The 25,195-nt window shown below is 33.7% G+C and overlaps 1 pseudogene; it reads left to right on the forward strand.

Moving 5' to 3' along the window:
- Positions 1 to 1,441: 1,441 nt before the first annotated feature.
- Positions 1,442 to 21,976, forward strand: LOC133682887 (dynamin-related protein 3A-like; annotated as a pseudogene).
- The last annotated feature ends 3,219 nt before the right edge of the window (positions 21,977 to 25,195 follow it).

A 25,195-nucleotide genomic window follows, 5' to 3' on the forward strand; every position in this document is an offset into this window, starting at 1 on the left:
GGTCAGGCAATTTACCAGATAAATTGTTAAGTCGTTGGGTTCCATAGGAGCAAGCTAGAAAGATTGTGAAACAGAACAGATCGATTATAGATTGGAGGCAATTTTGTTTTCGGGGAGGGGAACACTTTTTCATAGCCGAAGTAGCTATTTATTATCCGAGAAAACATGTTGGTAAGCAGTTGATAGGATAAATTGTTCAAGCCCATTGGTTCAATAGGAGGAAGTCAGTAAGATTGAGAAATAGAACAAATTGATTTTCGACAGAATAAAAAATGCATATATGAACCATGGAATACAACCCTATGACATGCTCGAGATGGGACAGGGCATTGAAATCTATTTTTAGCTAGTTGAGCTGTAACATGCACATCTATTAGTTGGGTGTTTTGAGTTCGAGGGTTTATAGTACCATTTATGTAGGATTTATATTGCCAAATAAACTGTCTAAAGATATATTAAAACAAATTTTTTTAGGAAATAAATGACTCCATGATTAAGTCATCATTTTACCAAATTGAACCATTCTCTTCTCTATAGTTGACATGATGTATAGATTTTCGAAGGACAATGGATTTAGTGATATAGGACCATAGGTGCAAGATTATATATATAGAGTCTTACAAGAGCATTGGGCATTGGTCTTTTAAAATCTCGGGAGGGGATAAAAAGAGAGAGGTAGGGCTCGGACTCGGTGGTTAATTTGTACTCTTGGGCTGGCATGAGGTGCTCCTCCTGATACTATGTATGTTGGATTCTAGGCTATACATGGGCCTTGGCTATTTCATTCTCTCGTGCTTTAATTAGCCCCGAAAAATAAAATATTGCTTATGACGAAAGGTAAAAGTTGCGGGTGAGCCACCTGCCGTGTTTGAGAAAGCACATGTGGTGGTCATTATTAGTGATTATTTTTTATGATGTTAGATTCGTTTTATTAAGATTTGTTTTTACGGTACGGGGGTGCTGTCATTGGATTTTTTTGTGTGGTTCATGATCATGATCATATTCATTTCTCTCTCTCTTTGTTTTTTGTTATTCTCTTCATTGGAATTTATGCCGACTAATTTTCAATGTTTGTTTTTAAATGCGGCACTTTTTTACCGTGATTTTTATCAAACCATGTTATGTTTTTTTTTTTCCTTCAAAGCTAGTTTTTCGAGCAACGTTGGAAAGGAAAAACACCCCTTCGTTTAGTCACTAGTTTTTTTTCCCACACTATGAAGGGGTTAAATAACTCTTTTCCAAACTTAAAAAAAATATAGATGTTATGAAGTCAAAAACTTGGTGTGTATTGGACAATTTTTATAAAAAAAATACTGAAATACTGATATATTAAACGACATAGTATTTTTTTGTTTGTTCTGGTTACACATTAGATAAACTTGGATTTACCGTAGTTAAACTGCGAAACCCGTGATACAAGGCATGAGAACATGATAACCCCATGGAATCTATACCAAAACAAACCAAGAAGATCCATCATGATGAACCAGGTATTGAAGGTCAAAATATATAAAAAAATATCAAATCTAAAAAGCTGTATTCTTTCTTTTCGGACATTGGATGAATTGCCTTTGGAAGCTGAAACTGTTGAAAGAGGATACAGTTTGAGTTCTGATTCCACAGGATTGCCAAAGATCCATGGACTGCCAACATCAACAATGTATAGCAGTGGTTCCAGTGATTCCTACACAGCTTCTCCTAAGAACCCGAAGTCCCGGAAGTCATCCCACCCAGGGGAGCTACAACCACATCTATATGCTGATTCTAATGGAAGTGGACATGCTTACATGCCAGGTCTCTATCCAACATTAGACTTTTAAGCCATTTGATCGAGCATATTGGTCAATTTCTAAAAGTGTCCAGGCATATTATATTTCTTTGAATTTCTAAGTCACCTTACGCACGCAACTTCCAGATTATTGAAATCCCAACTTTCAAAGATGGCTTAGAAAGACATAAGCAAACCGGAAGTTGTGTTGCTCCCCTCCATATCTCTGTTTCTCTGATATAGTATAGGGTTATAATTGCATTTTTTTACGAGGCTCCATGAAGAATAACAGGGGGGGCGCTTCTATCAACAGCAACCCTTAATACATATATATTTTTGACCTATGTGCTATTATGAAAATTGATGTCCAATTTCCAGTCAGGATTGCCGGTCCGTATCATTTTGATCAAATAAAACTTTCAAGGAGCGCTGAGAGTGTCCCGTGGTGCTTTGCTAATCGTCAGCATTATTCAGCTTTCAAACACTTGTATTATCTATAAGAATACTAACAAAAAGATTTGTTCATTTAAGTTTCATCTCTCAATTTTCATTATTTAAAATGCTTGACTTCAGGACATCATCTCAACAATTTCATAACAATTCAGGTCAAACACATTAATAACATTGTTCTATGATTATCTTATATAATTATACAACTATCTAAGCTTCAACAAATTTACTTGTTACTAAATTCCACATAGCTAATTCATATTTAATTTCTGACTTTGGTAGTTCATTTAACATAAAATTAAGATTATCATAGCAAATTTACCCTTACATAACTCATATTCTAGTTGAACTTTCTTGTCTTTTAACATTGAATAGAACAATTGAAAACCACTGGTCATAAATAGACATTGCCACTACTAATAGAATTTCATTCTCAAAGTATTAATTATATTTTATCAAAATAATTTGAAATACAATATACATACATCATTAATACCCTCAACTATATTATATCACAATGGTCAATGAACTTTTATTTTTATAATTTCTAATCTAAATTTTGAACTATACCATTATCCTTTTTGTCATGAAAGCCATCTTCCATTTCACCACTTGGATTTATCAGTTCATGTATTCTTCCTAGCTAATACAAACTTTGTCTTCACCCTTTACGAGGATTAGGTTTTCATTAATTCAATTTTATTGATCCAACGTTTAGTATCATTAACACGATTACACCACATTAGTTTTATATTAACTGTTAAATATTATACAACGCCTCCTTAATAATATGATGAATAATCTGACGAGTCAATGATTTAGGCATTAATGGTTACATACGGGACCACTAATCAACTCATAATCTTGGTCTTGAAGTTAATACATATCATAACCAAAACCTTGTAATCAATCCTACAGAACATCATTTTATTTTTCAATAATATATCATGATCATAAATCAAATTTTCAATCAATCATATGGCACAATGGAACCATCTTACCAAATCAATTATCCTAGACATCAATCAATTCATGCCCTTAGCCCATTTATGAGTCACTAGTTCTAATAGCCCATCATCAGTCACTAATATCTCCATATATATATATATATATATATATATATATATATATATATATATATATATTCCTGCATTTACACAACAACTGTATATACAATAAAAATCACTTTATTAATCAAGAATTTGATATTTTATTCATAAAACACAAATTTCACTTTGAGGCAACAACTATCACATTATATCTTAGTTATACTATCATTAACCCGATAGTTAGGATACTAACGCCTCTAGCTCTATTTAGGGAAGCTAGTTGATCACTTTTTTCCCTTGTTATACACAATCACACACACACACACACACATAGACACACGCGTGCAAACACATTTAAAGAAATGACAATAAACTAACTCTTAAAGATTTTACAAAATAAAAAGATTAAGGTGCAAGGCACCTACCATAGGTTAGTGTGTGTATTTCTGCTATCTTATCTCTGCAGCCTCTCCTATACCACAACAAGATTCAATTTCACAATCAATAGCTCTTGTTCATACTAAAATTCCATCTACGGTATTCATTTATTTCAAAATCTTTAGTTGTTAAGAAGGAAGAGAAATCAAATTCAATTATTAGCATACCCTAAATTACTCATTTCACACCCATATACAATTTGTTTATTGCATGACTTGTTTGTGTTGTTTGGTCCCTAATTGGAGTTTTGTAGCTCTAAATCAAGCAAGGTTAGTTTCTAATGAAAATTAAAATCTTCAAGTACAAATTTCATGAAGGAACATTTCCAAAATTATGTCATTATCTAGTCTCAAATCTATCTAAATCAGGAAAATTTGTCAAGTGGTATACAACCTGACCCTTCTTTAGTATTTCATCCATATATGGAGTTCCATAACTCCAAATAAATTAAAACTTGTCTAAACTGAAATGTAACACATTTATTTACAACTTTAATGCAGGAGAAAGTTTCAAAGTTTATCAATATCAAGTCCCAAACCCAACCAGAAGTTAAACAACAAATCTGTCAAGTAAGATTTAGTTCGGTTTGGGCCTTTACTTATTGTTTAGCTTATATATAAAATTATATAATTTTGATTTAATCAAGTAAAAATTCATTTGAAATATAACATTCATATATACAACTTTAATAAATAAACTAACTCCAAACTCCATCATTTTCAAGTTTAAAATCGACAATTACAGTGGCATCAGAAATCTATCTAGGAGTTAGTTCAGTTTAGATATTTTCTCGATTTGTAGCTCATATCTAGAGTTATATCACTCCAAATTAATCAAGGCCAATTTTATTTGAAAGATAACATCCATATTTATAACTTTCCTGAAGAAACCAGCTCTAATTTCTATCGTTTTAAAGTTTTAACTTTGATATATATATTCTAACATTTCCTACTAAGAAGTTCCATAATCTTTCCCACCCATTATTGTTAAACACATTCATATAAAAACAAAACTCCTAATCAATTAAACTAATTGCATAACCATAAATCATTTATCTCATTAGGGTCTCCATAATTCGATCTTTAATTACTCATAAATTCCTCCTTAAACATATTTATCCAACTCAATTTATAAATCTTAACCCATTAATACAATCCTTCAACATTTTACATATATTCAAATTCATAATATACTAGCAAGAAAATCAATTGAAATTTGATAATTTATTTAATCTAATTCTAACCATCATCAACACACCATTATATACTAAATATATGCAAAACTTAAACACACTCTAGTTCCATAATTCTCCCTTTTTTTTTTATCTATTTTGGCTACGTACTCTCTAAAATCTTTTCATCTCCTATAATTTTATTTTTCTTTAACAACACCATTTAAACCCATCATCATAATCATTTATCACAAGAAACACATCTAAAACATAATTAAATATGAAATTCTTGTATAAAAATAACTTACCTATATGTTTTGAACCCAAATCATATGTCATTGCATTAGCCAATTTACTATTCATCATTTTCCTTCTCAAGATTCTTCACTTTCTCTCACTAAAACCTCACTTTAAATTACTATCTCTCTTGCTCTCTCTTATTTCATTTGTTTCTTTTAGTATTTTTAGTTAGAATCACTCATTCACTCCCCACTTCCATGTTTTTTCCTTCAATTTTCTCTCCTCCTCTCATTTTTTATCTAGCAGACCCGTCACTTATAAAGAGAGAAAGAACTAAATTTTTCCATATATTTATGAAAATACCATTATTAAGTCTACATGGTATTATTTTCTTTAATATTTTGTTCGACTACTATCTGAAAGTTTTACATAAGGTTGAACATGTCAGGATGTTACTCATAAACTTTCAGCCCGATCCAACAGTCAAATCGAGAGTTATGTTCAATATCATAAAACTTGTTGGGAGTTGATTTTACGCAAAATTCTAATTTTTCTTGTTTAATCCTTACATAAATCATATCAATTATTCCTCTAAAATCTTGGGGTCATTTTACCATTTTTTAAAAATATAATTCTTTTATTTTATTTTTTATTTCTTTACGTGGCTTATTACTGTTTCATAGTAACATTACTGATTTTTTTTAACTGATATTTGTACCATCACTGTTGCCCTTTTTCTTTGTATTATATTTTCTTATAGATTACCATTTATCACCACACTAATTCCTTGGGATAATTTCATCATTTTCCTTATTATTTATTACCCACCGAAACTCATTACCAATTACGCTAACGTTATGAATTTTAAGCTAAAAATCAAAATCCTTATTTTTAACCTAAAAATTTATTTTAATAAAAAATTTAGCAAGCACAACTAGGTGAATATCCTGTCTTTCGAGATTAAATATCTTGATTTATATATGTGTCTTAATTTTTCAAGTTCTATTTTTAGGTATCGTTAATGATTTTTTATTTATTTATTTATTTACATATATAGTTTTGTTTATTTGATTATATGTATGCATAAATGTTTTTATAAACTTAATTTTTTTTAAATATAGAAGTGGGTTGAAAAAACCATTATATATAATTATTTAAAAATAAATAAAAATATACAACCCGGAATAAAATACGATCAGATAGGTAATATAACTATTTTCAAAACTAATGCCAAACGTTTTCCCTTTCTGTGTATGAACCAAAAAGATCATAGCACCAAGCAACGCAATTAGTCAAATTAGTTTTGATAGACCTATGGGACAAGCAATTCAGATTCTACTTCTACAAATAATTATTCAATTTGCTCGAAGTTGTAGGTCTATATCTCCACCATATATGGGGTTTATAAATTATTTTCATGGTAGTTCTTATATTTTTGTGAGAGGAAGAAGTAGAATTATTGATATACCCAATAATTAGTCGCATGTCCCATATTGCAAGGGTGATAGGTTTTGATTTTTCGAGTAGTCATGTATAATCAAATGTTTAATGATTTAATTATATTATTATAAATTTATTTTTGTGTTGTCATATTTATTATAATTATGTTTATTAGTATTATTTGTGTATTTATTGTGTTTAAACAATAATAGTATTAGGTCTCTTCTTATTAAAAATATTTAAACCAAAAGTTGTATAATTTTATTATTTTTCCAACCCGGTATCAATGCTTAATTTTTATAAGAAATTAATGAAATTTAAAATATATAGAATATATCAATTTAAATGCTTAAGCACTATCAATTTTTAAAATAAATATCACTTGTTTCATAATTATATTAAGAAATTAAAGTGATTTAATTAAAAAATAATAAGGATTCAAATGATATGTAATTCAACTTCTATAACATCATAAGCTTATGAACAACCTGATGGATCTTGATGTGCATTGATATCAAGTATATGCATTTTAAATCAAATCTTATGATTGGTATAACTAAAAATAGTTTATAATTAACCTGTACAAAAAATTTCTATTTTTGAATTTGTTTTATATTTTCTAACTTGGTATGAATGTTTTAATTTTTATTTTATATTTTACTTACTTATGTGACGAGATAAACTTAATGTATTTTTTATTAATTAGAAAAGTATTATTGATCAAGATTTAAATATATTAATACATGACCATAAAATATACTTTATGACTATTTTTTTTATTAATGTACGTGGGTTTTCATGTTAGTTTACGCATACGTACCTCGACTAATTTTATAAGTTTAAAAGTTAATGATTATATAAATCTTTATTAATTCTGAATTTATAAACGTCTATAAATACCTTAGTTTTATTATATATGAAGAGAGAAGATTGCTTGATATTTGCCACATTAATATACAAAGATCAATAATTTTTTTCAAGGTTTGGTGTAATTATATCTTGAATTCATCTACATGATTATTACCCTACAAATGTTGTCCCACGCCTACCTTAATTTCGTGGGACATTTTCAGAAACTAGTTAGCTATATATAACATTATACATGGAAAAGTTATTGGTCATTATATATAAAATGAAGTTATAAAAATTACTACTTAATTTGGTGTGGTAGGCAAGTCATGACTCTGTGATTCTAGCTTCTGTTCTACGTATATAAACTAGAATTAGGTACCAGCCTCACTACATGAAGTTAGTTTCTAGCTGACCGAATGATAATGATGGGTTAATTTAATAATAAAGTTAAAAAATATTAATAGTAAATAAATTTAAAAAAACAGCAATAATTAACTATAAAATATAATTTGGCAATATTATATTTGGGAGGAGAAGGAATAAAAGCCTATTAGAAACTCATTATCATTCTGCTGTGGATGCTGCCTCACCATCAAAATAAGATCACCGAGATGGTTCTAACATCATTACAAAGGTTGCATGACGACACCGAAATAGATCGCACATGTCGTCAAAGCCGCAACTCAGAAAGCAAACCAAGCAAAGTATCATGAAATGGGCATTTCGTGCTTATATTTAATTGATTATTTTAATTCAAAAAAAAAACAAAAACTCTTTTAAAAAAACTAAATCTAACAAAAAGCGACAACAAAAACAACATGAGATAACTCAGGTCATTTTCAAAATTAGTAAGAAATCCTTTAGAAAGCAAAAAAAGAAGCAACATGGACTAAACTCCAATGAACTAAATATTAAAGGATAAAATTGAACAATATGAGCTTAAAAAAAGGGAAAAAAACAAGTAACGCCGGATAAATCTCTTAAACCTTGGTTAATCTTCAAAACTTGTGACCTGTGAAATCTTAGACTTAGGTTTAACCAAGAAGCTCATTTCCCAACCAATTTAATGTTCAATGATAAAATATAAAAATTATTTAAATCTATTTTTTTTTCAAAGTAATACAAATACCAATCAAAATAATAATGACAAAATTTGATATAAAATAAAATAAAATAAAATATTAAGGGATGAAATTCAAAAATAAATTCAATTAAAACAATTATTCAAAAGAAAATAAATAGTAATAAAAAAAATGATAACCAAATTTGACAGATGGAAAGTTAAAGGATGATGAAATTGAAATAAAAATTCAATTCTATAAATAATTTCAAATAAAACAAATAGTAATCAAATAAACATGGACTAAATTTGAAGGAAAAAAACATTGAATTGCTGCTTTGAAAATTTGGATTTCAAGTGTGAAAATTGAGGAGAAGAGAGAAAATAAAAGGAAAATGAGAGGTTTGTTTGCGTCAAACCGGATGTCCTTTTACCACACGAAACCGGATGGACTGCTGAGACTATTCAAACACCACCATGAAAGCCATCATTTGGTCATCAGACCACCACACATGTAAAGCCCAACAAAAAATTAAGCAAAAGGCTAGCCTATACTAATAAAAAAGCTAAAAGCTAGGGGGACAAACAAGACAACCTAAAGAAAACCTAGAGGAGGGGGATCGGCCTATCCTAGCGAAGAATTTAAATAGAAACCAGTCTCAAAATAACCCAAAAGAGAGATAAAGACATTCTTGACCAACATCCAAACACCCTCACCTCATTAAAGAGGGAGTATAAATGCAAGGGATAGAGAGAAGGTTGTAACAACCCGGTTTATATATATATATATATATATATATATATAATCAACGAACCTAATCCCTCACATCATCAAAATACAATCCATACAATCAACATTTCATTTAAAAGTGAATCTTACATAAACACGTAATATTATGGCTGCATGATTAAAAGTTCATATTAAAAAATATACACACATAGACATGAGTTTGCATTCCTATCCTACTAATAGCCATTACAAACTTAAACAAAAAGGATCTAATAAAAGTTATATATTCAGTACATTGATTCATACAAAATACAATTGTGATTTAGAATGCATCTACATGATCCCTTGCAAAAGTAGGTCCCCGTGTATCGGGTTCCCTAGACATCTCGTGGGTGTGACGTCCCTGCAGCAGTACAAAACATTTAAGAGAATGTAATTACTAAATAATAATAATGGTAACTAAACAGTCTGGCAGTTAAGTGAAGCATTGTCATTTATAATTTCTTCATGTACTTGGTATAAACAGCTTGTAGTGTATATAAATGCACCAATTTTTGCAATCAACCATAATCTTAAACTCGGCTATCCTCTTAAGGCGTCATTTGTTGAGGTTAACCATTCACTCACCCCGGTCATCCTCTTCGGATGCCATTAGCCGAAGCTAAGCATTCATTTGTCCCGGCCATCCATTCGGATGCCATTAGCCGAAGCTAATCATTCATTTGTCCCGGCCATCCCATCGGATGCCATTAGCCGAAGCTAATCATTCTTTGTCCCGGCCATCCATTCGGATGCCATTAGCCGAAGCTAATCATTCATTTGTCTCGGCCATCCCTTCGGATGCCATTAGCTGAAGCTAATCATTCTTTGTCCCGGCCATCCATTCGGATGCCATTAGCCGAAGCTAATCATTCATTTATCCCGGCCATCCCTTCGGATGCCATTAGCCGAAGCTAATCATTCATTTATCCCGGCCATCCCTTCGGATGCCATTAGCCGAAGCTAATCAACCATTTGTCAACATTTAAGCGTTCGACGATCTAATATCAGTTCTAACACAATATGGTAATAATCATGTTAAAGTATTTCATTAATCAGCGTATGAAAAAAAAGAAAGGTGCAAGTCACCTACCTGCTCCACCTGTGGGTTGTTCTTGTCTTGACGATGGTCCAATCCCGACCGCACCACCTAAGACATCAACGGTCATAAATCAGCACATTTATATTTTTGAATCACATTCGTCACCTCACTTATTTCAAGAGTTCATATGTTCACATTCAAGTGTTTCACATTTTACACCATCATACTATGAAATTGTTACTAGCATTTAAGTCATTTTTGCCTAGGAGGCTTATTTTAGAAATCGGCAGCGAAAACTTGTTCGCTGCAGGCTGCCCAATTCGGCAGCGAAAACTGTTTCGCTGCCGACAGCCAGTTCAGCAGCGAAAACTATTTCGCTGCTGGCGCTACAGTTTCAGCAGCGAATCACAATTTCGCTGCAGCCAACATGGTTTCGGCAGCGAATCAGAGTTTCGCTGCACAACACACAATTCGGCAGTGAATGCTAGTTCGCTGCAGAAGACTCAGTTTCGGCAGTGAATGCTAACTCGCTGCAGCTGACACAGTTTCGGCAGCGAATCAGAGTTTCGCTGCACAACACACAATTCGACAGCGTTTGCTAGTTCGCTGCAGAAGACTCAGTTTCGGCAGCGAATCACAAATTCGCTGCAGCTGACACAGTTTCGGCAGCGAATCAGAGTTTCGCTGCACAACACACAATTTGGCAGCGAATCACAATTTCGCTGCAGCCATCATAGTTTCAGCAGCGAATCAGAGTCTCGCTGCACAACACACAATTCGGCAGTGAATGCTAGTTTGCTGCAGAAGACTCAGTTTCGGCAGCGAATGCTAACTCGCTGCAGCTGACACAGTTTCGGCAGCGAATTAGAGTCTCGCTGCACAACACACAATTCGGCAGTGAATGCTAGTTTGCTGCAGAAGACTCAGTTTCGGCAGCGAATCACAAATTCGCTGCAACTGACACAGTTTCGGCAGTGAATCAGAGTCTCGCTGCACAACACACAATTCGGCAGCGAATGCTAGTTTGCTGCAGAAGACTCAGTTTCGGCAGCGAATCACAAATTCGCTGCAGCTGACACAGTTTCGGCAGTGAATCAGAGTTTCGCTGCATAACACACAATTCGGCAGCGAACGCTAGTTCGCTGCAGAAGACTCAGTTTCGGCAGCGAATCACAAATTCGCTGCAGCTGACACAGTTTCGGCAGCGAATCAGAGTCTCGCTGCATAACACACAATTCGGCAGTGAACGCTAGTTCGCTGCAGAAGACTCAGTTTCAGCAGCGAATCACAAATTCGTTGCAGCTGACACAGTTTCGACAGCGATCAGAGTCTCGCTGCATAACACACAATTCGGCAGCGAACGCTAGTTCGCTGCAGAAGACTCAGTTTCGGCAGCGAATCACAAATTCGCTGCAGCTGACACAGTTTCGGCAGCGAATCAGAGTTTCGCTGCATAACACACAATTTTGCAGCGAACGCTAGTTCGCTGCAGAAGACTCAGTTTCGGCAGCGAATCACAAATTCGCTGCAGCTGACACAGTTTCGGCAGCGAATCAGAGTCTCGCTGCATAACACACAATTCGGCAGCGAACGCTACTTCGCTGCAGAAGACTCAGTTTCGGTAGTGAATCACAAATTCGCTGCAGCTGACACAGTTTCGGCAGCGAATCAGAGTTTCGCTGCACAACACACAATTCGGCATGAACACACACACAACACATGCTTTAACAACCCCAGCATATACACTGTCACTAAGTTCCAGCAGAATACACAGATTGAAACCATCAATTTCTGCACCTAATCCTTCAACAAAATCCCAGCAAAACACACACATTGAAAACCATCAATTTCAGCATATAATCTTTCAATAAATTCCAGCAGAACACACACACACCAAAACCATCAATTTCAGCACATAATCCTTCAACAAATCCCAACAGAACACACACATGTATGCTGGCCAACCCCCTAGTTAAAGTCAGCCCTCTACCATGATTTGTTATTTCCATTTTATTCATATTTCTTTGTTAGATGTTCTGAAATTGGCTTCATTTCATTTCAGTTTCCTTGTTCTCTTAGTTAATTTCAGTTTACTTCACAGCTAGCTTAGGTCTTAGGTCAATTTCCTTAGGGTTTTTCTTCTTTATTTCCATTTTTTGGTCTTAAGGGGAAGAGGAAGGGAGTTTCATGACCCATACCTTTCGAAACTAACTAAGTTTGAGGAAGGTTTGACACTATTCTTTCTCTTCTCTTGCTGGTTCTCCTCCTTCTTCTTCCTCTCACGTTTTCCAGCCCTCTTCTTCCTCTCCTCTAGGCAGCTGTCCAGTCTTCTCTCAAGGTCTCATCTTACCCTCACACGTTCACAAAGCCCTCTATACTGGTTTGGTTTAGATTTCTGTTGTGAAAGAGGAAGGGAAGAACGACATGCAGCTGCTATTCTGGGAAGAGGATGGATCATCCTCTCTCTCTCCTCCTTGTATTTATACTCCCCATGAAATGAGGTGGGTTGTTTGGGGGTTGGTTTAGATGTGTTCTTATCCTTGTTTTGGTTTATCTAAAACCGGTTTCACCCCTCCCTCCCAGCTCTTTAAGTTAATTAATTTTATTTTATTTTATTTTTGAACAGTGACTGCGTCACTGCCGATGCAGAAATCGGCAGCGAAAACTGCGTCGCTGCCGATGCAGGAATCGGCAGCGAAAACTGCGTCGCATCCGATCCTGAAATCGGCAGCGAAAACTGAGATCGGCAGCGAAAACTGCGTCGCTGCCAATCATGAAATCGGCAGCAAAAACTAAAATCGGCAGCGAAAACTGCATCATCCATTTATATATATACCTATATTTTCTCTTGGGTGTTGACAAGGTGGCCTTTTTTCTTCTAAAAAACCGGTTGCAGCAGCTGCATGCTCTTATTACTCTTCCTCCTTCCCAAAGACAACTTGATTAAACCTCAGCTGCATTCAAACCTCCTGGGTACTGAATGAGAAGAGAGTTAGAGGGAAGTAGTGACAAAAAACAAAGAGGAAGAGGGAACCTAGACCTTTCCCAGGACCGGCAGCAGCCATTGTTGTAGCGCACACACCCCTTCTCAATGAGGAAACCGAATCCAACCAACCAGCATGCCAGGAGGTTTTAGAAGCACTTGTTGGGAGAGTTTTCTTGCCACGTGGAAACGAGATTTGTACTCGGTGACCGCTGGTTTTCCAGTTATTGCAGACTAAAAGGAAAGGTGACGGTAGTGGTGAAGATGAGTGGGGAGAGTTTCTGCATTTGCCTGGGAAACGGTTTTATGATTTTTCCGAGATCCGGAACGAAATTCAGGTGCGGAGTTGTTGGATTATGACTTTTTGTCGTAGATTTTGTGTGTTTGTGAATTCAGTTTTCGAGTTTTATTTTGTGGTGTTTCTGTAATTTGTGATTGTTGAAGATATTTTATAGAAAATAAGGCCCTACAACTCCCAAGCAATCAAAATTACTGTTCATTTCACTAGCGAAATTATATCATGAAATTCGTTTGCTGTCAGGTTAGGTTATTATAACCATTTAAGAGTTTAATAGTAATTTCTGAGATGTTTGTGTGTTCGGAACCGTTGATGATTGGAGAGAGTTTTGAGAAATTAAAGAATGGTTTTGTTGAATGAGGAGGTGTATGTATATATCATGGAGTGCGTGTTGTTTTTATTAGTAATAGTTGAACAAAAACATGGAGAAATTAAGGTCTGGATTGCATGAAATAGTATTTGTGTTTTGTTCCTGTATTGTAAATGTCTTAAGAGATCAATTTTGATTTTTTTTTTATTATTTCTCTGTGTGTGGGCTTGCAGGTCTTCTGTTTTGTAATAGTTGAACTGAGGTGTAAAAAATTGGGAGAATTTCAAGGTGTAGTTAAGTTCAGAGTTTCTTTTAGCAATTCAATTGCTAATAGTTTAAGGAAAAGTGTAAAGGAAAAAAATTGACGAAGTTTTTAGTTGGTGTTTAGGAATGTATGAATGGGGAGGTAATTTGAATTAATTAATAGTTATACTGTGATTTGTTTTGGTTTGTTAGTGTAATTTTGCTTGAGTGATTTTATTGAGTGTACTAAATGATGTATTTAGTTGATTTTGGTAGTTGAATGGTTAAGTGATTTTGTTATTGGGAACCATTGAAAACCTTTTTTTTTTGAATTTTTGGAGAGGTAGGGAGGGTGGTTATAAATAAATTCCAACTGATTAGATTGTTTCAGATTGGACATTTTGCTTGGATGGTTCTATGGGGAGTGATTAACTTATAATGGTAGGTTTTTTGAAAATTTCTTAATGAAATTGAGTGAGGAAAAAATATTGCATGTTTTCTGGAAATTATCGTTTTTGTTTCACATGTTTGTTAAATTTATAATTTGTTTACTTTTGAAGTGATATTGGAGTTATTTCACATTGTTTATGCTGTCGGAGTTGCGGAACTAGCACTTAGGGATTAGGCATGTGGATTTTTCTCTAAGTACTTGAAGAGCCTTGTTTACATTAGAGGCAAAAACCCTTATTTTGAAAAGTTTTTACTTGTTTATCAGAACAAAACTTGTTTGGTTGTACTTTGGGTAGCATTTGATATAGATATTGCAATGTAAAAATGGAAGTGATAAAGTCCAATTAATATAAAAGAACAGTCTTCTTGTTAATTGCTAAGTACCAACACAATTTATTGACTATGCAGGTTTTTTTTTAACTGCTCTTTTAGCTTTGTATTGAATAGGGTAATATTCATGTTTAATCAAGTTTTTGTTACATGCGTGGCTCTAATAGATTTTCTCAACTTAGTAATATTTTACTGTACATAAGGGTTTGGTTCATTGATTGTTGATATCCACTTAATAAATTTCACTTTCAATAACCAGTCAGCTCATTATTCAATAATATTGATTTGATTGCAGGCTGAGACTGCTAAGGAAGCAAGAGGCAACAAAGGTGTCTCTGACAAGCAAATTCGTTTGAAGATTTTTTCACCAAATGTTCTTAATACTACACTTGTCGATCTACCTGGTATAACAAAGGTTCCTGTGGGTGATCAACCCTCCGATATTGAAGCACGAATTAGAACTATGATCATGTCATATATTAAAAAACCAAGCTGTCTGATTCTAGCTGTTACAGCAGCAAATTCAGATTTAGCAAACTCAGATGCTCTTCAGATTGCAGGAATTGCAGATCCTGATGGTAAGTGTGCCTTTGATATCCTGCCTGGGTGACTTTGTCATGCTTATCTTGTTTAACTTATGCTAATCTTTTTTGACAGGTTATAGAACCATTGGAATAATCACGAAGGTGAGCTTGCAACTTTAACATCATGTTTTTTGTGTGTTTTAACATCTACAGCATCTTGGTTGCTCCTTAGAAGGATTTTCATGTTTTTTCTTTTGACTCAGTTGGACATTATGGACAGAGGCACTAATGCTCGTAATCCTTTGCTTGGAAAAGTGATTCCCCTTAGACTTGGTTATGTTGGTGTTGTGAATCGTAGTCAAGAGGTAATCATGTAACTACGTAGGAATAGTGCATGATAGTGGTTTAATGGCGCGTCCTTCTGCATCTTATTTTTCTGGGCCCTGCCTTGTTACCTCATTCTTTTTCTTTTTTTTTTATTCCTCCTTTTATGTTATTGCTTTGCTGATACTTGGTGAAGTGGTTGATAAATTATTTTGGCAGTTGTTTTTGTTTTTTAATATGCTTTACTTGTTTTGCTCATTGCACCTGTTTTTCCCATAAGAAATTGTGTTGGTATTGTTTTTTTTTCTGACGCTTTACTGGTTGAATGTAGAAACTAATATCCAGTACTGGTAATCATTAAAAATAAGAATTTTCTATATGGTTTGTTTTCCTTTTCAGTATTTTAAAATCTTTTCTTGTTCTTGATCTTTTGATTTTCAATATTCTTATGTCATGGGATACATTTTGAAGACATATCAACCTATCTGGCAAGCCTTTTCAACTTATATGAAATTTTCCTGGCTGTGCATGTTAGGACCATAATATATTGCACATGATGTGACTTCCTGTTGAAATACGAACCATGACATTCTAGACCACTCATGGACTAATCTTTCGAATGGCTATCCTGGTGCTGATGCAGGATATCATACTCAATCGGAGCATCAAGGATGCACTTGCTGCGGAGGAGTTGTTCTTCCGTAGTCGTCCAGTATGACTGCCTTATCTCCTTATTGTTATACCTAATTTGTTGCAAAATCAATTACAGTAATCTATTGCTTTATTTACTCACATGCTGTTCTATAGGTATATAATGGTCTAGCTGATCGCTGTGGCGTTCCTCAGCTGGCGAAGAAGCTGAATCAGGTAGAATTTTTGCAGCATTATTTACTTTCAGAATACCTTAAGGGACATCATTTCAAAGTAGATTCCTTGTGTTCTGCATTTATTGCTAGGACTTTCATAGGATTTTTTCCCCTCTGAATGAACCTTATTTTGTTACTTTTCCCTCCAGATTCTAGTGCAGCATATAAAATCAATACTTCCAGGGCTGAAATCACGCATAAGTTCTGCTTTGGTTTCTGTAGCAAAAGAACATGCAAGCTATGGAGAAATTACGGAATCAAAGGCATGTATTGTTTACTTAATTTTTTTTCTGAGTGTCCCTGCAACTTGATTGAGATTATTTTCAAATAATTTTATGATTTCTGGTATCCGACTATATTACTTGTCTGAGCTGATGCTTTGCCTTGACAATTGTCCTTTTTTTTGTAGTGTTATTGGTTTTTAATGCTTGACATTCATAATTTTATTACACTTGAGTTCTTATTTTGTGACTGTTCCTTGTGTTTTCAGAAGGTTCTAGTCGTCCACTCTTGTCAAAGTATGTTTTTATATTATTGTTTTAATTAACTTGTTATACTACTTTTTGTAAATAATAGGGTGGACAAGGAACTCTTATTCTGAATATTCTTTCAAAATATTCTGAAGGTAATTCTTGTTATTCTTTTCACTCACATTTTGAATTATGTCTTCTTCATAGATATTCGATCGTTTCTTATTCATGCTTAAGATCATTAATGTGTGCCAATTTCTTGTTGGAAACAGCATTTTCTTCAATGATAGAGGGCAAAAATGAAGAAATGTCAACATCTGAGCTTGCCGGAGGAGCACGAATTCACTATATTTTCCAATCAATCTTTGTGAAGAGTTTAGAGGTGTGTATATTAACATTTTCATGTTCTTCCTTGTCAACAGTGGTCATTTAATAGGATTGATGTAACAAATTTCTATCAGTTCCATGTGCATGCTTGGCATTTTCTCCTTCATGAGAGTAATGTTCCATCTGGTTCATTTGAATAGAGTGAAAGCCTGATTACCTATTGTAAATCTAGTAAAACAAGCCCTTTTTTCAGGGATAATAATTTTTTTTGGGGAGGGGATTTGGATGTGGGCACTCCAAGTTGTAGAGCCTTATGTTTGAATCTTTAACCTCTGGACCAATGCCACATTGGTTTGTTAAATCAGCTTTAACTTTCTTGGTTCTTCTCACATAAATTAAATGGAACTATTCATTTATGGTGCAAACCTGAGTATCACTTTTTACATGGAATGGGGTTTCTAGGATGTCATGAAACCATGAAGATAGAGACGGTTGTTTACAAGTGTTTTTGTGCATCTGTTTTTGTAGTTAAGAATTTTTACTCTGTGGTGCCATAGAAACTATAATGTAATTAGACTATGGAAAGTTGTACAAAAGCCCACATGGCTATGCTTGTATGCGCTCTGCTATCCTGCCATTATGGCATTTTACACTTATCTGTCAAGAGATCTGCTCTGTTCTTTCACCCATTAAAGTTAGTGAATTCATTTAAATGATAGTAAAAAAATTGTTACTCTCATGTTTATGGTTCCTTTGTATATTTTATCATGTCTTTTATCTTATCTTTTTTATTCATGGAGTTCCAAAATAAGTAGTTTCTATGGTTTTAATTTACAATTTCCAAAAATTTAGCTACTCTCAATTTCCAAAAATTTAGCTACTCTCATACTTAAATGATTTATTTAAGGTATGGTCATACCATTCTGCTACTTTTGTGCTTTTAAATAACTAATATTTTTAGATCTTTGAATAATAGTCACCAGTTACAGGTTTAAAAAGCCTTTGCTTCTTTCATTTTAAACAATGAGAGGTTAAAATGATATTTCTAGTACAATAAGCTTGTTTTGTTCAATAAAATTCAGTTGCTTGGGTGACTTAGCTACCAGCCTGCGGACAGCGTGACAAGTGCTTTTGGGCAAAAAATGACTGTAATTTGCTGCTCATTACTGAATTGACTGAATCTGATGTTACATAATTTGCTATGCAGGAGGTCGATCCTTGTGAGGACTTGACTGATGGTGACATTCAAACTATCATTCAGAATGCCACTGGTCCTAGAACTCCATTGTTTGTACCAGAGGTTGGTTTATTATTTCTTTTTCTCAAATAAAAAGGGTTACTTTTCTTCTTTACACGTGGAATCTTTTTTTTTTTTGTGTTTTAACTTTTGTATCTTATAAAGGCTTCTATTTCTAAGCAAGCAGTGTAATGATTTTGGTTTTCATTTATATAGGTGCCATTTGAAGTTCTAATCAGGAAGCAAATAGCTCGTTTACTAGATCCAAGCCTTCAGTGTGCCAGGTTTATATACAATGAATTAATAAGGGTACGAATGTTGTGATTGAGGCTGTTTTAGAATTAGCATTTGCACTGTTGAATCTTCAAATGAAATTTCTCTCCAGATTAGCCATTACTGTCTAGTGAATGAACTTCAGCGATTTCCTGTTCTAAGAAAGCGCATGGATGAAGTTATTGGAAACTTTTTGTGAGATGGTCTTGAACCATCAGAGACAATGATTGGACATATTATTGAAATGGAGGTATGTTCATACCAATATTTTTCAAAATCTTATTGGTAAAGTTTTCTGGTTAATAATGCTTTGTATCTCCATTCTCCTTTCAATCCTTGTGCCTTCATTTTGTTTACTTGTTTTCTGTTGTATTTTTTTTTTACCAAACTTTCTGTTGGCATTGAGAGTTGTAGACTATTCTACCTTTGAGGATTTTCTTTCCCTACCTTTCCTGCCAACTTTGTAATTTTTAGACCTTGAACCTGCAACTCTTTGGTCACTTCCCAAATGATGGCCCTTTTTACTGTCCTATGTGGTTGAAAGTTCTTCCTGGATAGCGAAAAGATAGTTACGCATATGCCTTGCAATTCCAAACCTGTTTGCTTTCTCTGTTCTTTGGTTTCTTTACCATGTCAGTATGAGCACTTGTGTTGTTGAGCCCATCTCTGATATTGCATAACATTTACATCTCTTCACAGATGGACTACATAAATACTTCCCACCCAAATTTTATTGGTGGGAGTAAGGCTGTGGAGATTGCACAGTAGTAGATCAAGTCGTCAAAGGGTTCTCTTGCTATGCCCAGGCAAAAAGTATGCCTGTTATGCAAATGATGCTCAGCACTGTTGTATCCACTATTTGATTTCTTACTTGTTGGCAGTGTTGTCAAGAGGCACTTGCATAGGCACTCCAGGCGAGGTGAGGTGAGGCCACATCGCCTTTATTAGCCTCAGGCGTTGGGTTTCAATGAAGCGCCGCCTAGGCGAGCGTCTTGAGTGTGGGTGGAAGGTGTTAAGGCTAGCGCCTGCTTGAAGTTCTTTTTTTTTGTTGGATTTTTTTTTAACTGATTTATGTTTTGACCTATTTATCTTTTTTTTAATTGATATTTAATTTTGCTTTTTAATCTATTTGGCTACTTACTACTTTAAATTATCTTTTTTTTTAAAAGGTGAAAAATATAACTTTATATAACTATGTTATGGTATTTTATATTTTCTTTTGATTTTCTAATGATCTAATCTTAATTGGAAAGATATATATTAGATTTATATAATATAATATAATATTACATTTGTTTTTAATTTATAGCATATTGCCTTGGTTCATTCGGGCAAGCGCCTCGCACCTCAAACATTTTACAAGCTTGGTGTCTTTTAGCGCCTTTCACCTTTGACAGCACTGTTTGTTAGATCCCATATTCTTTTCTTTTGGTCCCTATTCTTTTCATTTTTATTGTCAATTAGGATGGCATAGAGCTTGAAAAGGCACCTGCTTCTGAAAGGAGTATGAAGACTCGTGGTATTCTGGCCAGACAAGTAAATGGGATCATGCCTGATCAGGCATGACATTTTTTGCTTTCTAGTTTATTCTTAAATCTTTAATTTTATTGTAGTGCATACTGTTATGGAGCCTGTCTAATTAGACAAACTGGTCTTTGTATGACTTACAGGGAGTACGTCCGGTGGCAGAAGTTGAAAAGGTCCCACCTGCTGGTAATTTTCTACTCAGAAATTCCATTGGATATACACATCCATTTTTAGACGTTGCTGCTTAAATTGTTTTATCAGGCAATACAAATGTTTCAAGTTGGGGTATCTCATCAATATTTGGTGGAGGTGATCATTCTCGAATGTATGCTAAAGAAAATTCAACAAGCAAGTCATACAACGAACCTGCTCAGAGCATAGAACCCTTGGAACAAAGCTTGTCTCTGATTCATTTAAGAGAGGTATGTTGTCTCTAATACTAGTCCTGATTAGCTTATAAGCATAATCTGATTTCCTTTTTTTTTTTAATTCTCAATGCATTTTATCCTAACAAGAAAATTTTTGTGGTTTTTTAGCCCCCAACTGTCTTGAGGCCTTCAGAAAACCATTCAGAGCATGAGTCTATAGAAATTGTAGTCACAAAATTGCTGTTGAGATCATACTATGACATTGTTCGGAAAAATATTGAGGACTCCATACCAAAAGCAATTATGCACTTTCTGGTAATTCTTAACCAATGTCGGTTTACCTGTTACTTTCTTGTGGCCTTTGTATAATTACTATTACACTTACACATGGCTATTATGTGTTCTCATCTTATTTTGGGCCTTTCTATTGGTTTTTCACTATTTTGTTTCTTGTTTTTATTCATATCTGCTCTCTTTTTGGGTATGTTATCTACCATCTTTATGGTCATCTTGTTCTTCTGTAATTTTTGCTGTTAATAACATGAAGTTCTGTTCACCAAAATAAAAGAAAAAAAATTATACTTGCAAGATTTTTTGTAACTCTTTTCTCTTAAAAAGTTCAACTAAAGAAACAAGAGTTATTGGGTATGGCAGCATGGCCTATAGAACTAGTATCAATCTTATCCTAACATTGTCTGCAACTGCATAATGTTTATATTTTCAAAATGTTCCAAAACTCTCTTGTTTCCACCACCACCACCACTAGAAAAACTACCATGATGGAATGGCAATTTGGACAGGTTCTCTAATGTTTTAAGTATTGTACTACTAAAATTCAAAATGAAAGAACATTTGGGGTCATCTCGGCTAGGATAGTTGGATGTAATTTGTCATATTCTTTTAGTTCTGATGTCACTTGGATTCATCATGTAGGTAAACCATACAAAGCATGAACTGCACAATGTCTTCATTAGAAAACTTTACAGGTACGATAATGTTTTACATTGATTTTAGTCATTGGTCCTGATTTCTTCTATGTCTTCCTGAAACAGGGAGAATTTGTTTGAGGAGATGTTGCAGGAACCTGATGAGATAGCAATGAAGAGAAAGCAGACACGAGAACAACTTAGAGTTCTCCAACAGGCATTTAGGGTAGGCTTTTCATGACTCTCCAATTAGCAAAGACCATACATAAATTCCCTTTCTTCACTACCAGCTAACAATTGTCATAAAAAATGTGTATCTACAATTAATTCCACTTGATGTTACAAATCTTGCTAAATCCACAAGAAAATCAATGTGCCACAATTCACATTGATCTTTCATGCATAATCATCCATTAAACAATATTAAAATTCAACTATTCTAATACGATGAATCAATCAATCAAACAAAGAACCAATTCAATCAAACAATCAATATATATCATCAATAATGAATGCATGTATAATTCACATAGATAAATAAAGGGAAATGAACAAAAAAAGATTAAGAATATTTCCTACAAGATTTAAATGTGCTGAAAATATTAATTAAACTGTACATGAAAGAGAAGAATAGTACTGAAATGGGTACCTTCTTATTTGTTGAAATTTGCAGTTTTATGTGAACATGTAAAGCAATGGAGATTGTTCCATTGAAGAACAGGAGAAAGGCAGAAGAGAAAAAATGGAGTATGAAATTGAGTTGTGAGGATATGAAGGAGAAAGAGAGAGCATTGCATGAGAGACGGAGTTTAAAAAGGAAACTAAGACAGAGAGCTTAAAATAAGGTGGATAAAAAATATGGGGAGGGAGAGCGCCAACCTAACTGTAAACTATTAAATTAATTAAATTATTAAAAGAGAAATAGGTTTTCATGTAACAAATTACTATTCATTCAGATAGTAATTTAACAAAATTGCCTCTGATCCTAAAAAAAACCTTTGAACTAGACATAAGAGTAAGATGATTTTTTTTACTATAATACAATTGTTTTTAATAATTTGTGCAAGGTTATATTAATAATTTTATTTTTTTATACAGTAAAATTACTAATTTAACCCCAAAATAAAAAAATTAGAATGCCTTTCAATCAGGGACGTTATGGTCTTCTAATTTTTTTCTTGAAATAGTAAAATTACTTTGTTGTTCTTAAAGACAAAATCAACATAACTCTTTTACAAGGATTTTTTTTTGTCATTTTACATTGGTTTTATTATTAATATAAAGGTTACTCAAGGGCATTATTGTATTTGACCATATAATAAAATACTATTTAGAAAAAACATGTTGATGGTGTGTAGCAGGCGCTAGCGGCTGGGCGACCCTTGTGCCTTTTGGGCGACGCATGCGGGACCGTCTGGTTACCAAATGCAGCCTTCCATAATAGTGTTTGGAAGGTCTCAGCATCCTCTTTGCGATGGGGTAGCACGTGCGCCAAATGCTCTTCTGGTTTGGTCCGACAACCATTTATGTTCTTCTTCTTCTTTTTTTCTCTCTCATCCTCGAATTCTGCACCAAACCCTTTAAAATTTCAGACCAGCTCCTTCAATTTCTTTTTCCTCCACATTTGGTCCATATCCTTTTGATTACTATTTTTTTTTTATTTTGAATAATTTATAGAATTATAAATGTTTTTCAATTTCATCCCTTTCTATTTTTAATTCTTTCAAACTTAGGCCCCATTCTTTTAATTGATAGTTGTTTTGTTTGAGATACTTTTTTACTCTTTATTTTTTCAATTTCATTGGTTTTTCTTTTTTTATAATCAAATTTGATCTCCATTCTTTTTTATTGTTATCTTTTTTGTTTTGGCAAGTTTTTTAAATTGATATTATTTTTTTTATGATTTTATTTTTTAAAATTAATTTGGTAGGGAATCAAGCTTCTTGATTGAACTTGAGTTGATAATTTAATAGGCTTGAGTTGATAATTTAATAGATTGTGAATTTTAGAGATTAGAATAGATTTATGAGGTTTGCCTGTTTTTTTCCTTTTTTTAACTAATGTTTTTTTTCCTTTTTTTTAGTTTTTCTTTGTTATTTTTTACGGCTTACCTTCTATAGGTTAATCTCAAATTCATGATCAAAGTCACTAGTTTTAAAGATTAACGTAGGTTGACTTTAAATTTTTTTGTTCCTTTTTTTAAAATAAATATTTATTTCAATTTCAGCATTCAATATTTGATTTATTGAAAATTGATCTTCGTGATTTTTTTCCTTTCCTTTCTATTTGGTTATCCAGATCCTGTAGTCATGGTTGCTAGGTTGGCGGGTTAACTCAGATTATATTGCATTGAATCTGATTTTTTTATTGCTTTTTCTTAATTTGTTTTTTGTGCTTCAACATTGAATTGTCTGATACTTGAGTTTTATGATTTTATTTTTTTTGCTTTCAAATATAATTACTATGGTATTATGATCGAGTCAAAGATTTTGCATCTTGACCGTGCAAGGTCGAATCATTTTTGTTTATTCACACAACTTCATCATATCAAATTGACAAATCCCAAAATTATAAAAGAATTTTGATATAATTACGATATTGCCATCCATCACCTTAAACCTTGCCAGCGTTCATTCCAAGCATCTTTTCTATCTAACCAAACGCTACCGGAAGTGTACCGATAGCACCACCCTGGTCTTTAATCAATTCTACAAAAAAACGATTCTTGAAAACAGATTAGTGAATCACAAAAAGGAAAAAGCAGCGAAACCCCACATAACGCAGACTAGTCGAGCAGTCATCGCTTTACCAAATTAAGCAGGGACAAGAGCTTGAGCTTTGTGAAATTATGCTTCTTGATGGTTGCTTTATTTCTACCCATTGTGTTGCCATTGAAGAGGCTCAACGAAGAAGTCAAATAAAAACAACACAAACCGACAAGGTTCCGGTTTCTTGCAAGCAGCGAACATGATCATTGGAAATCTATGAAAGGGGTTAAACAGCCAGAAATGATAATATCAAAACTAGAAATATTAAGAACAACATCATTAATCAAGGCGGGAGCAAGAACAAGGGCAAGTTGCATCAATCTTTTGCCCCGTGTCCCCCCAAACTGAGAACTTGTTATCGCTTCTTCATCCATCTAAAGGTTTTGTGGCTGCATATGTTATGCACATGTAAAGTTCTACTTGCAGGAACCTACTACGTTGAATCAGGTTGCCACTGTTTGGCATTAAACAAACTTGCAAGTTTTGGCTCAGGTTCAATCAGGCTTGAGATTGTTATCACAGGTTAACTTGGCCGGAAGCTCAAAACTTCCTACAAAAACTGGGGTTCACAAAGTAAGCAACAAGCTGCTGACCACGCTATTATTTGCCTCACCATTATATATGTATATATTTCATCATTTTAATCTGGTCATTGAAATTAAATTGAAGGGGGGGGGGCAGGAACAACTGAA

Source organism: Populus nigra, chromosome 2 (genome assembly GCF_951802175.1).
Source record: "Populus nigra chromosome 2, ddPopNigr1.1, whole genome shotgun sequence".
In the NCBI taxonomy this organism is placed as follows: domain Eukaryota; kingdom Viridiplantae; phylum Streptophyta; class Magnoliopsida; order Malpighiales; family Salicaceae; genus Populus; species Populus nigra.